General features: G+C 42.0%; 1 non-coding gene across 1 annotated transcript; it reads left to right on the top strand.

The window, feature by feature from the left end:
• The first annotated feature begins 897 nt into the window (after positions 1–897).
• On the top strand, positions 898–970 carry TRNAT-AGU (transfer RNA threonine (anticodon AGU)). The gene has a single exon. It is a non-coding gene; the product is annotated as a tRNA-Thr (tRNA).
• The last annotated feature ends 13,212 nt before the right edge of the window (positions 971–14,182 follow it).

Genomic DNA, 14,182 nt, shown 5'->3' with positions numbered 1-14,182 from the left:
ACGTAAGACCGAATGGCCTAATGACGACGTTATTTGACAGGGGACAAAAACATTAAACTTAAACACTCTGGTCTACTTAGATGGAGGCGAGAGTGCAGCAGAAGGCATGCTAGGCTGAGGTAGCGTATTAGGGTGAAAGAGTGAGAGGCCAATGGACTAAATGGATGTAAAAGATAATAAAGGCAATTGGTTGAGGTATTTAGCAGTTATGCTGAAACAATGGATGTCTTTATCGTATGATGAGTGAATTATTGTGTCCAAGTTGTTAAGCATGTTTGTATGATGTCTGATACCTAAATCATTCGTGATTCAATGACAAATTTTCCTCTTCTCACGGTAGGTATATGCAACTGATGCTATATAACTCCGTGTCCAACAGCTGTATTCCTTAAAACATCTTAATTACTCGAGGTCCGAACATCTGCTTACGATCCGATCCTACAGAATCTTACACGGCTTCTACGAGGAGAACATGTCATGACGGCAAACCTTAACGTAATCTGACAAAGGGTGTCGATCCTCACAGGACGTGATAACGCTAGCGACGAGGTAAGTGTTGGTCCCGCTTGTGGAACGAACTCAGCGGCTCAAACGTCGAGTCTTACTCATACGTACGGGACAACACGAGTGTAAACCTCTCTATCCCCCCCCCCCCCCCCCTCCACGTGACACAGGAACAGTAATCAAACTCACGTTGATGAAAAATGTGAATGTGGACAGCATACAAAAGTTTGAAAAGTTTATTTGAGTGCAGTGCAAATAGGTAATTACATATATACACACACATACCATACGCTGAAAATATATTTGTATGTATATATGTGTGAGGGTAAGAGACACGGCAACGGGATTGTAAAACTCTATCTACTAACACTCATAAAGCACAGAGATTAATATGCCTTCATAGCTCAGTGGCTAGAGCGCTGGTCTAGTAAACCAGAGGCCGGGAGTTCGATCCTCCCTGAAGGCAGGTTGGTTCGTTTTCTGGTGCGAGGCACAACCACATACCTAAAACTCTTCAAGAAAAACTCCAACATTTGATCTAAAAGAAGAAATAGGTCATCCAAGACCATACTACAGGACTTCTACGAGTGTTACAAAACGGAGACGTATGTGGACTGTGTATTGTACGACTTTTTGAACCTTTTATCTAAAAGATAAAGAACTTCGTCTTCCAGCTTGATGAGCATGACCTGTCAGGAAGGTTGGACTCCTATCTAAATATGCTTGTGAATGACGCCAAGGTCATAAGGGGAATTAAAAGCAAGGAGGATTGCATCCACTTACAAGGGAACCTAAACAAACTCCAAAGTTGGTCTAGTACACGTCTGATGGTGTTCGACCCAAGTAAACGTAATAAGGCTGGGACACAGTGAGCGTCCTCAGTTTAAGTATATTCTTGCACGCAATAAGCTTCAGAAATCTGTGTTAAGACACTTGGGAACCGACAATGTCACACTATCCTGTAGCCAAATACACAATCATCTCCAGTTTTGAGATAATGAAGTGCAATCCCATCCACTCCAGCTACTCCGCCACACTTCGACTTACACTGTCTCTTTCCCGTTTCACCAAACTATTCACCAGGACACGAGTGAACATTGCTCTTAATTACCTTCTATTCCTCGCTCACTCCCCTCGTTTTGTTTACCCTTCCTTTATGCCATCCTCGATCATATCTCTCTTGGTATCTGTACACACAAGTGTCTCCTCCGGGATCACCCGCGTTCACCATCCTCCATCCACCTAATCCATTCCTTCTTTTCCTACAACCTCTACACAATTTGACACTCTCCTCCATCAAGGTGTGATCAGATATCCCACAACCTGCTCCTAATAACACATTCACGTCCAACACGATCAATCAGCACATACTTCCAATAATACCCCTTCACCTCGAGCACCACTCAACCACGTATACACACGTATGCACAATTTTCTTCAATCCAGTTATTTCCAATCATCGGTCCTTTTCCCCACACACACGGCTCGACAAGCACCTCACCAATTTCATTGGCACTGGTTACCCCATGTTCCACAGTTGTAGCATCAAACGCCGCATCACCCACATTTGCATTTAAATCTCCCATCACCATTACTCGATCCCTTCCATCAAAACTGCTGATGCACAAAGTCAGCTCCTCTTCTTCACTCCTCTCGCTGCCAGGCGCACGAGCACTTAATTCGTAATCCAAGTTCATCCTTGCCAACATCAGTCTGGAAATAGTTCCTACACTCTTGATGCTAACACTAATACTAATGATATCATTTGTACATATTCGTTGTTTTCCGCATGAGCGAGGTAGCGTCAGGAACAGAAGACTGAGTTGCAAAGGTAAAGCATCCTCGCTTGGCTCATTCCTTTATTCCTACTTTTGTAAAGTAACACAAGAATGAGGGGTTTCCTGCCCCCTACTACTGCTTCCCTTAGCCACCTTTTATGACAAGGAGACACGCTGGCAGTATTGTTCCTTACCTATCCCCAAGATAATAGTATCAATAATAATGATAATAATAATATGATAATAATAATAATAATAATAATAATAATAATAATAATAATAATAATAATAATAAAATAATAATAATAACAATAATAATAATAATAACAATAACTATTATAATAAATGTTGCTCTTTACCACTTATCTTTTTAACGAACGCTCATTATACATTTCAGGTTAATAAATTTTGCCGCCAACAATAGTTAAACTGATACAGGTAGAGGTGGTCGGCTTTAATGGACGCCAAATAGCTAAGTTCATATAAAATTTAACTATAGAAAATTGTGTTAAAATTATTTATAGAAAACAAGATTTTACGGGGTATCTAATATAACATAAAATTCCTTTCATCTACTGCTCATCAGGCAGAGTCCAATAACATCGATATATAAATGTATATATTATTATTTTATTTATCTATTTTGCTTTGTCGCTGTCTCCCGCGTTAGCGAGGTAGCGCAAGGAAACAGACGAAAGAATGGCCCAACCCACCCACATACACATGTATATACATACACGTCCACATACGCAAATATACATACCTATACATCTCAACGTATACATACATACATATATATATATATATATATATATATATATATATATATATATATATATATATATATATATATATATATACAGACATATACAAATATACCCATGTACATAATTCATACTGTCTGCCTTTATTCATTCCCATCGCCACCTCGCTACACATGAAATAACAACCCCCTCCCCCCTCATGAGTCCGAGGTAGCGCTAGGAAAAGATAGCGAAGGCAACATTTGTTCACACTCAGTCTCTAGCTGTCATGTAATAATGCACTGAAACCACAGCTCCCTTTCCACATCCAGGCCCCACAGAACTTTCCATGGTTTACCCCAGACGCTTCACATGCCCTGGTTCAGTCCATTGACAGCACGTCGACCCCGGTATACCACATCGTCCCAATTCACTCCATTCCTTGCATGCCTTTCACCCTCCTGCATGTTCAGGCCCCGGTCACTCAAAATTTTTTTTCACTCCATCTTTCCACCTCCAATTTGGTCTCCCACTTCTCCTCGTTCCCTCCACCTCTGACACATATATCCTCTTGGTCAATCTTTCCTCACTCATTCTCTCCATGTAACCAAACCATTTCAAAACACCCTCTTTTGCTCTCTCAACCACGCTCTTTTTATTACCATACATCTCTCTTACCCTATCATTACTTACTCGATCAAACCACCTCACACCATATATTGTCCTAAACATCTCACTTCCAACACATCCACCCTCCTCCGCACAACTCTATCCATAGCCCACGCCTTGCAACCATATAACATTGTTGGAACCACTATTCCTTCAAACATACCCATTTTTGCTTTCCGAGATAATGTTCTCGACTGCCACACATTCTTCAATGCTCCCAGAATTTTCGCCCCCTCCCCCACCCTATGATTCACTTCCGCTCCCATGGTTCAATCCGCTGCCAAATCCACTCCCAGATATCCAAAACACTTCACTTCCTCCAGATTTTCTCCATTCAAAAAACTTACTTCCCAATTGACTTGACCCTCAACCCTACTGTACCTAATAACCTTGCACTTATTCACATTTACTCTCAGCTTTCTTCTTTCACACACTTTACCAAACTCAGTCACCAGCTTCTGCAGTTCCACCCTAACATTCTCTCTTCTTTTCTGAAAACCTCTATAAATCTTCACCTTCGCCTCCACAAGATAATGATCAGACATCCCTTCAGTTGCACCTCTCAGCACATTAACATCCAAACATCTCTCTTTCGCGCGCCTATCAATTAACACGTAATCCAATAATGCTCTCTGGCCATCTCTCCTACTTACATACGTATACTTATGTATATCTCTCTTTTTAAACCAGGTATTCCCAATCACCAGTCCTTTTACAGCACACAAATCTACAAGCTCTTCATTTCCATTTACAACACTGAACACCCCATGTACACCAATTATTCCCTCAACTGCCACATTACTCACCTTTGCATTCAAATCACCCATCACTATAACCCGGTCTCGTGCATCAAAACTACTAACACACTCACTCAGCTGCTCCCAAAACATTTGCCTCTCATGATCTTTCTTCTCATCCCAGGTGCACATGCACCAATAATCACCCATCATCTCTCCATCCACTTTCAGTTTTACCCATACCAATCTAGAGTTTACTTTCTTACACTCTATCACATACTCCCACCACTCCTGTTTCAGGAGTAGTGCTACTCTTTCCCTTGCTCTTGTCCTCTCATTAACCTCTGCCTTTACTCCCAAGACATTCCCAAACCACTCTTCCCCTTTACCCTCGAGATTCGTTTCACTCACAGCCAAAACATCCAGGTTCCTTTCCTCAAACGTACCACCTATATCTCCTTTTTTCTCATGTTGGTTACATCCACACACATTTAGACACCCCAATCTGAGCCTTCGAGGAGGATGAGCACTCCCCGCGTGACTCCTTCTTCTGTTTCCCCTTTTATAAAGTTGAAATACAAGGAGGGGAGGGTTTCCAACCCCCCGCACCCGTCCCCTTTAGTCGCCTTCTACGACACGTGAGGAATGCATGGGAAGTATTCTTTCTCCCCTATCCCCAGGGATATATATATATATATATATATATATATATATATATATATATATATATATATATATATATATTGCTTTCTTTCAAACTATTCGCCATTTCCCGCATTAGCGAGGTAGCGATAAGAACAGAGGACTGGGCCTTTGAGGGAATAATCCTCACCTGGCCCTCTTCTCTGTTCCTTCTTTTGGAAAATTAAAAAAAAAAAATCGTGAGGGGAGGATTTCCAGCCCCCCGCTCCCTCCCCTTTTAATCGCCTTCTACGACACGCAGGGAATTCGTGGGAGTATTCTTTCTCCCCTATCCCCAGGGGTAATATATAAATATATATATATATATATATATATATATATATATATATATATATATATATATATATATATATATATATATATATATAAGGAAATTTAACAGTAAAATAGTTGTAGTATTAGGCCATATTTTAAAGTATCAAGGGATAATATTTGCTGGCTGGTCTTTCTAGGAAAGTACATCATGAAAGCATCAAGGCTCGTCCCCCCACTATTGTTCCCCCAGGGTTCTTTACACATTACCTATCTGACAGCTGTATTGCCTTACCCCGGGAAACTTCCATCATGGTCCCCGTGATGCACTTCCCTGATAGTTATCCCTAAGAAAGACCAGCCAGCAGACATTTCACCTGATAATTTACCTGGCCTAGTTCTCTCATGTGTATGTGTGAAAATCAAGTTATTTCAAAATCATCTTGACACTCTTCAACGTATTCAAACAAGTAGTCAAGTCAAAATCACCACAACCAAGACTTACAACTGGCCTGACCAAACAAAACGAAACCTGACGTGTTCCATCAACATTCTGGAAGGCACCACTGAGTAAGAACCTCAAATGATGACACATCATCATTCTCACTGCAGGAGAAGGTCAGGTTTGTGCACCATTCTGACTTCGTCAACAACAGCACTGGCCTGCACGGCTCAAACCGACCTTACCACTGAGAAATCGAACATTAAGGCTAATGTAAATGAATATTACTATTCGGTTACATTACTTCTGGTGTATCAGAAGAGATAGCAATCAAACGCAAGAGCGCAAGACACTGCTCAGGTAAGCACCGCAGTCGCCGTGCAGGATCCTAAAGCCTTGATTGTTTAATTGTTTGTTTGAGCGTTATGATCAACAGTCCCTCAGATGGTATCTACGTATGGTATCGTGTTAAAGTATTGTCTCGTGGTTGACTGTCGCAAAGTGGGGCAATGGAAACCATTCTGGAAGAATCATGTGTAGTAGTACCAATAAACATATTTCCAGTATATGCCAGATTAACGTAAAAAGAGATGTTCATAATATCTTATACTTAAGAGTGGTTGGATTTCATACAATTATCCCAGAAAATGTCTCATTTTCCCGTCTGGCAGTAACTGCTTTTCTTAACGGTGAAGTGAAGAACGTCGTTTCGTATTCACACTCACCTTCACAACACTGAATGCTTGCAACAATCAAGAACACAAAAATAACAACCGGTATTTGAATGTCTGAATTTACAGGTAGATATTTCACAACTTACAATTATAATAGTAAGGCTTCCAGCGACACTTCATAGAAAAGAATATAATCGTAGTAAACATAGAAAACGTCATTTTAGAATGAGTAACTCTCATATTGACTGGGTTTGAACAACTCCGGGAAACAAATATTCAAGTTTGCACGAACGATTCGTGGAAGCACTGGTGAAAGTATTTAGAGGTTAGGAAGCAAATTCAAGGTATATAGTCAAAACTCTGTCTTCAAGCACATTTGGATCCAAGAACGCGTTAAAATTTGCTTTAAAAGATCATGACTGTAGCTGATCCCATGTTTGTTGAGAGGCAACGTGGTAGTGGGCTCATAAATTAACCATATATTTGCAACAAAGAATAGATCCTTAGTAGCTGCTTTTTGACGGGATGCGGTATCGACCAACAGGTCCGGCGATCTTAACAACAACAACATCTACCTGCTGTTTCCTTCAGCAGTCCCGTACCCAGAGAGATAATGTAGGCTTCCCTTGTTTCGAACCCCGTAGCCACCGCTGCCCTAGATGGTAGGGTGTTATGCTGTGTCATGTCAGGTCTCAGTGTAAGGATGAATCCCAACCTGTCATACAGTTGCACAACGAAAGTGTCTTGTATCATGCTTTTACAGTCGACTTGGCCATAAAGGAAAGAGATCTCCTGGTTTGAAATCTTACCTGGAATGTACAATGTGGAATATTGAATGTTCACTGTTAACGAAAGTGTTTGTACCCGATTAATCTGCTTTGTTATCTTGTACTCTTATTTCTTGTATCATATGTAGATTTAACCCTGGTGTTTGCTTTCATCCCATAACGTTAAAGAAGCGTTATCCAGTGTGTGTAACAAATATAACTGACGTTCTTGACAGGAGTTCGTAACAAAAAAAGGAAAAAGACAATATATATATATATATATATATATATATATATATATATATATATATATATATATATATATATATATATACATCGAAGAGACGAAGACTGTTATATTTCTCTCTTGTGTCTCCCATGATGATGAGATTATTACACGAAAGCGCACTTGGGAACTTTTCGTGTTTCATTTTCCCCGTGGACTCACAGGAATATATATATATATATATATATATATATATATATATATATATATATATATATATATATATATATACATGAAAAAATGAAAGAAATTGGGCTGGAAGGCTGATGAGGCCGGCAAGGATGCTGGGCGAGCGTGTCTCTCAAGGTAAACAATAAAGCCAGATTGTACCGTTAAAAGGGGCGGCGGGGGGCGACTAGGAACCAGACACACCGATCCCTCCTTCATAAGTAAGATCATGGACTGCCACGCGTCACAGCTAAGGTGGACTCGACCTCCACAGACATGATATATGGGTAGTAGTGGGACTTCCTGCTGTGTTTTTGATACGTTGGTCAGAGACGCTGGTCAGCACTGTTTCATATCCTGCTACGTCACAAACGTTATTCTGTCTTTTAATTCTTTATTTCTTACGTTGATAAAAGACCACATCAAAGCCGGGCCTATAGAGGAGACAAAGGGAAAGTATTTACGGATTTTTGAGCAAGTGAAAACTTGTCATTTCTTTTTTTTTTCTAAGTGCCAGGTCATAGTTATTGGGAATGACATGAGAAGGTAGAGAGTTCCAAAGCTTCGAGGTGAAGGGAAAGAAACAGTTATCAAAACGGCCCATCCTTGAGTTGCCAACAGCCACACAGTAATTATGTGACGCAGCAGCTTGCCGAGTATTGTGTGGTCTAATTAGTGGTGGGAGGCACACATGCAGCCAGCTTTCGGAAGCAAAAACAAAAGATAAGGACTTAAAGACGAGGGAATGTGAACCGACACTGCGGTGTAGGACAAGCGGGTTGAGGTTTCAAGTTAGCCTGAGAGAGTTTGAAAGTCGGACCTCGATTCAACTATGTCCAGTAAGAAAGCAGAGCTAGAACCACCCCAGACTTCACGTGAAAGCAGTTATTCATGCAAGGACGAATCAATCCTTTGTGTAAACAGAGAAACTGTTCGGAAGGAAAGACATTTCTGCAAATAAACGGGACTCCCAGTTTCTTAGAGGCAGACTTAGCTATTTCTGGAACGTGGGGTTTCTAAGATAGGATGGATGTTTCAGTAATACCAAGTAAGTTCACTTAATTAAGAAGCGGAATTACAGAACCGTCGAAAGAATGAGGAAAGTTGTGAGGAATTTCCGATAGAGAGATGGGCAGGAATGGGTATTGGAGGCACTGAACTTGACCAGATCTATTCTAACCCAATGAGATATCCTGTCCAAGTCTGAGAGTACCGAGGAAGTTGTGTCGAGACGAGATGTAGATCGAGTGAGAGAAGAAGGAACAGAATTGAGGGATGGGGAGAAATGCAATACTGAGTCGTCAGCCTATGAGTGCATTTAGTTAATAGTAGAAGAAAGGAAATCGTTGACAGGAAGGAGGGAAAATGTAGGGGAAAGGACATAACCTTGAGGGACACCACTGTTGGTGGAGGATCACCACTTTTGATGGAGAGACACCACTGTTGGTGGAGGGACACCACTGTTGATGGAGGGACACCAGTGTTGGTGGAGAAAGGGGGAGAAGCTGATCCATCAACAACCCCCATCTGCTTGACGGTTTACGCAGAAAGAGCGACGCCTTTACCTACCGGGGAAGACAATCAAAGCCTTTGATAAAACTGTGAGCTAATGGCCTACAACACCTACTGCTTCAACTAGGCATGGCAGACGTCACAAAATGACGACTGTGGAACTGTCTCAACCAACGCATTGGAGGAATCCTCAATTTTGCAAAGTTACCAAAGTTTTTATCTGTGAAGCGAGGTACCGCAGGGCAACGTCCTATCACAAACACTCTTCATAACCTACACAGGTGACATTCCCCAAGCAGCTGGCGCCATGAGCATGGACATCTTCTACGCCGATGACATTACGCAGAGAACGGTATCACACAACTCAACTCGTTTAGCACAGTCAGAGGCAACCGGACTAAACCAACCCCGGAAAAAAAAGGACTTGAAGATAAAAACAAACATGAACAGATTAACGTAAGTGGCACTAGAGACAAGTAACCCAACGAGGCCATGGTGCACGAGAACAAGACAGCGCACCAGAGGAGCTGCCAAATCCTGGCTAACACACTAACGTCACGAGATCCCCGTCTGAACAGTACCTGGCACCAAATGGAGAGGGCCCCCCCAAAAAAAAATAATAACCATCCTTCTGCCCTTACCAGCTCCCCTACACTCACTCACCGTGCATGCAAACCACGCATGCTGAAGATATGGAGCATACAAAATAAAGGCTTTACAATTCGTCTCAAATGAGAAATACCCTTACGTTGAAAACACCGTAGAACAGCACACAAGACAAGACATCAAACTTCACAGAATCAGTAAAAGCAAATCCGACAGAGACTCGAGGACAACGATGATGCAGACGAGATATCGACAGTGAGCACAAACGTGGAACATCCTTGCTTACCACGGAGCCTCACGGCACTTAAAGGAGCCCCCAGCCATCTGTCGATGTCTACTATGAACGCTGCCTTGCCCAGCTTAGCAAATTTCCTCACGCAAACCAGCAAGCAACAACAGCTCTACATTCATACCCTTAGTCTGCCAAGGGTATATTGATAAGGCACTAAAAACACCCTTCCAGAAAAATCACCAACATACAGAAAAACAAAAACACCACACACCTGGACACACTTCATCTCTCTTCCACTTCAAGCTATTCCTTCCTTTGTCGCCATCTCTTCCTACTCTCCCTCTAACCACACCATCGAGAGAGAGAGAGAGAGAGAGAGAGAGAGAGAGAGAGAGAGAGAGAGAGAGAGAGAGAGAGAGAGAGAGAGAGAGAACCACGAGGGACACAAGCACCAAGTGGTGCCACCTGGTGGTGGTTGGGGTATAAGGCATCCTCTGCTACACAACGTCTGCTGAGAGTGACGGTGATTTCACTGGAGCGTTGCACTGCAGCGAAGGAACGGTTTTTTCCTTTTTCTCTCTTTCTTGACGCAACCTTCATTTGCCCCTCGCGTGATGAGTCAGCGAGGGTACGATGAGACAGTGCGTAGGTACCAGAGTCGATGGTGACCCCTGCAGGTGGCCGAGGTCGCGGGGTGACGTAGCCACACACACACCACACACACACACACACACACACACACACACACACACTGACGGATATACATGGAGGCGTACAGACGTGCGGTACATGTTGAAAAGTAGAAAAAAAAAATAAATGAGAAGCTAAGTTGTATGAACAAAAAGAAATTAATGACTGAATTAAATGTGAAACAAAGTCTTACAGAGGTATCTAAGTGACGTGGCTTACACTGGGAGATTGCAGGATGATGATCAAAAACAATCATAACTAGTATGAAAACCTTTGAAAACTGTACTTCTCACAACAATGACTAAGGACCTTAAACATCTATCCTATTCAGTGAAAACGTCACAAGCAAGAAAGAAAATTCAAGGGGGCTACCGAGTCGTTATCAGATGATAATGTCAAATTAACAAGTAACAATGAAATTAAATACATTCATTTCTAAAAGAAAAAAAAAGGGGTTTCGACTCGGGTTTTGCCATCAAAAATTCCTCTAGCTTACCACAGGCGATGAACGCACTTCGGGGGATGGTGAAGGGTTGGGGTGGGTGTGGGAGTTGGGCGGGGTGGATATAAAACCATCCAGTGTGACGAAGAACTTTGATAATAAGATCAATCTGAACACTTGAATTGGTCCATGTGATAACTCCCACAGATATTCCCCCTAGAATCCTGCGAGAAGTTAGCTGGCAATGAACAGCTTCTCCGATCGCCAAAATATTCAAGAAATCATTGCAGGAAGGCGAGGAAGCTAGTGACTGCGAGCTGGCTCATGTAGCATCAATTTCCTAAAAAAAAAAAAAAAAAAGGAGATAGAAAATGAGCTTCGAACTGCCTTCCCATTACCTTTACTTAGCTTCCAGGCAAAGAGAAACATTAGAGACAAGTTCCTTAAACTCGTACTGGTAAAATAGATTAATAAACCACCCATTAACATGGCTCCCAGGGTAGAAGATCATACTCAACGAATCCAGCTGAACTCATCTTTTCATATATAAGATAACTGGGAATGCAAAATACCCTCTGGTGTTACCTGCTTGAACCTTCATAAAGCCTTTGATAAAGCACCACATCATAGACTGACAAGTAGACCTTAAGTAACTTACGTAACTTAAGTAGCTCAAGTAAATCCTAAGTAACTTACGTAACTTAAGTAACTCAGGTAAATCTTAAGTAACTTATGTAAGTAACTCAAGTAAATCTTAAGTAACTTACGGTAAAGATCAAATGTTTGTGTGGATAGCAGACTGGCTCTCAGAAAAAGGGAACACTAGAGTGGTCGTGGATGGTGAAGCATCAGACTGGCTTTTGGTGGAGTTCTATAAGGCTCTGTCCTGGAACCCCTAGTCTTTTCATCATCTACTTCAACGCCCTGGAGGCACGACTTACCAGCGGAATCTCGTGGTTTGCCGGACACGGAATTATCAAAAAACCCAAACAACTCAAAGGAAAGTCGACTGCCTGAAGACTCAGAGGGATGTAGATCCTCCGGCAGAGTGGATACAGACTTGGCAGAGATGGATTTCAACATAATCAATGCACAGCAACGCATTTTGTTGCCAATGGGACACATCATAAGTAAAAAAAACGAATGCTTGGTAAAAACTACAGGGTGTCCCCAAAAAATTTACTCACTTTTTGACACCCTATTACTCACTGAATTTTTTCTCCTTTCTTCAAATCTGAAAAAAAAATAGTGAGTAATAGGGTGTCAAAAAGCGAGTACATCTTTTGGGACACCCTGTATAATGAAGAGGACCTTGGGGTGATGAGTGAATATTGACAATGACCTTAAACATGGTAAAGAGCGAGTAACTGCGTACAATGAAGTCAATAGGATGTTAGATAAACTGACGTCATAAACTACAAAATAAGTGATACGATACTCGCCCCTTTCTAAAGCCCTCAGCCAGACCTCATCTGGAGGACAGTGTTCAATTCTCGTCTCGTGACCTGATGAAAGGCGAGTGACCCAGCGCGAATTCAAAAACCAGTAATCAAACTAATTCATAAATTCTGAAAAATAAAAGAAAAAACAGTATGAGAGGAGACATTAAGAGCTGGAATTATCCTCTCTAAAGAAAGCGAAACTCCGAGATGAATCATTTCGGCAACACTTGTGAAAATTTCTTCAACCTCAAAAGAAATTCAGTGACGAGAAATAATATTATAACGATAAGAGGAAGAAGATGTAATAGCAAGGTAGGCTTTATTTCTTTTTTTTTTTTTTACCACTTACAAAGTGGTTAAACACTGGAATGAACGACCTTCCGCAGTGGCAATTACAAAGTGGTTCAACACTGGAATGAACGACCTTCCGCAGTGGCAAAGACGAGTGATACCCTCAAAGGCCAGACAAATATACCACTGAGATCGTAGATCATCCACCTTACCACTAACTGTGTCCTTTTCCAGGACCCAGCCGCTGATCACGTTTCTTAAGACTGGTACGGAAATTCTTGTAGTCTACCTTTCCAATAAAATTCCCAAGGCATGGGTATGTCTTACTCTTCTTTCTCCTGCCGGCGGGTTGAGTCGGAGGCGGAGATGAATGGGGAGATGCCTTCTACTTTTGCTATCCTGTTTATACTACTGGTTTTTTTATGTCACTTCGACAAAACGCTCCGTTATGGATCGCTAGAACACACAGAGACAGAAGCAATCTTCTCCTCTCCTCTCCACCCAGTGCTACGTCTACGTCAAAGAACGGGTCTTTGATTTCTAATGAGACCACATATGGACTACTTCAGCAGGACGGGATGGTCCTTGTTCTGTATGCGCAACCAAACGTCTCCAGGTCACAGCGTCATGAGGTCCCTTCAGGTCCCTCGTCAGATGGTTCCTTCAGGGCCCTCGTCAGATGGTTCCTTCAGGTTCCCTCGCAAGAGATCCCATCAGGGCTTGTCATGAGATCCCAACTGGGCCCCGTCATGAGTTCCATTCTACAGTGACTGACACTACAAAGCCCCGCGGCCTATGATATAAGTAAGTTCTGGGTTATTTGACCATAAGATCCTTTGAGACTCAAATTAGCGAAGCATATAATAGGTGAGGGCGCTTTGAACCAAAGGTCACTACATGCCTAACCAAGTTTCCAGTCAATCGATCCCCAGACTGAAGGAATTGAGAAAGTCTTTCTTGCTGGGGAGAAGAAGAAGAAGTTAGGAGAAACAAGACATTTCCTCCGGTAAGGCAACTATATCTTGGGAGAGGGAGCACTACCCACGTTCCTCCTGCATGTCCCACGTGGAAGGTGAATCAGGGTGAGGGAGTGGTGGGAAGGGAAAAAAAATCCTCCCCTTCTGTATAACAACTATCGTAAAAGAGGAACAGAGGAAGAAACAAATCAAGAATATTATATGTGTCAGAGGTAGAGAGAACGAGGAGAAGTGGGAGACCAAATTGGAGGTGGAAAGATGGAGTAAA

This window comes from Panulirus ornatus, chromosome 19 (assembly GCF_036320965.1).
Source record: "Panulirus ornatus isolate Po-2019 chromosome 19, ASM3632096v1, whole genome shotgun sequence".
Classification (NCBI taxonomy): domain Eukaryota; kingdom Metazoa; phylum Arthropoda; class Malacostraca; order Decapoda; family Palinuridae; genus Panulirus; species Panulirus ornatus.
This window is presented reverse-complemented; position numbering and strand designations above follow the sequence as displayed.